The sequence below is a fragment of the Condylura cristata genome, unplaced genomic scaffold, assembly GCF_000260355.1.
Source record: "Condylura cristata isolate star-nosed mole 26May11 unplaced genomic scaffold, ConCri1.0 scaffold00050, whole genome shotgun sequence".
Taxonomy (NCBI): Eukaryota; Metazoa; Chordata; class Mammalia; order Eulipotyphla; family Talpidae; genus Condylura; species Condylura cristata.
The window spans coordinates 1,961,834-1,962,785 of record NW_004567151.1 but is presented as its reverse complement, the minus strand read 5'-3'; the positions used below and the strand labels follow the sequence as shown (position 1 = coordinate 1,962,785).

General features: G+C 75.8%; 1 protein-coding gene across 2 annotated transcripts in view; it reads left to right on the top strand.

Moving 5' to 3' along the window:
• Nucleotides 1-952, top strand: part of SYT14 (synaptotagmin XIV) — a 5,002-nt gene that overhangs the window by 2,171 nt on the left and 1,879 nt on the right. The window lies entirely within an intron of this gene.

Here is a 952-nt window from a genome sequence, read left to right as displayed (position 1 = left end):
GTCCCCTGTGCCCCATCCCCTGCGCCCCGTCCCGCCCATGCTGGCACCCCGCTCCCGCCTCCGGGGCCCGCAGGGGAGCGTCTGGCTGCGAAAGCTGTCCTTGGTGACGGAAGTGACGGCCCTGTGGGAAAGACAATGACGAGTCCGGCCGCGGCGAGTGAGCGGCCGAGGCCGTGGCCGGGCGGGTCTCTCAGCCTGCCCTCGCCCGCGCATGGGGGCCGCGCCGGTCCGTGCCCGCGGCCTCAGTGCAGCCTGACCCCCTCTCAGAGGAAAGATGCCGCGGGGGGACAAGAGCAACGGCCAGCGTAGGCGGCCGAGGCCGTGGCCGGGCGCTGGGTGCACCCCGGGAGGGGGCCGAGGAGCGCGGGGTGAACGGCTGGGCGGGCGGTGGGGCGCAGGGGCCGAACACGCCCCGGGCCGCGGCGGGCGGGTCAGGGGGCGCCTATCACGGCAGGTGTCTGCTTGCTGCTGCCGCCTTCGCCGGTGGCCTGATTTTTCAGCAGACGTTCGGCGTGGGGTGCCGGACGCTGCCCCGTCAGAGGCGCTTCCCCTCTCGGCAGAGACGGAGGGCACCGGTAGAACTGGGCGCAGGAGGCGGCAGGTGGGGCGGCGGGCCGGGCAGGGGCTCAGGGCGTGCGGGGCTGAGCCAGGGCGGCCCCCGCTTGGGCCGCGCGGCCCGAGACCAGCCTGCGGGGTCTCCGCAGGGCCTCGGTGACCGGCCTTTGTCAGCCCGTCTCGTGCCCCGCAGACCCGCCCGAGAGGTCGGTGAGCGCTCAGCCGGGCTCTCAGCCGGGCCCGGCGGCGACTGCCCCATGCAGCTCCCATCCGGGGAGGTCACGGCAGCGCGGGAGCGGCGGCCACGACAGCCTCCGGCGGGCGCTGCGCCCCCGAACGTTAGCTGGCCCCGGGGAGCTGGAAAAGGCGCCCGAGACGCTCGGCAGAGCCTGGCTGA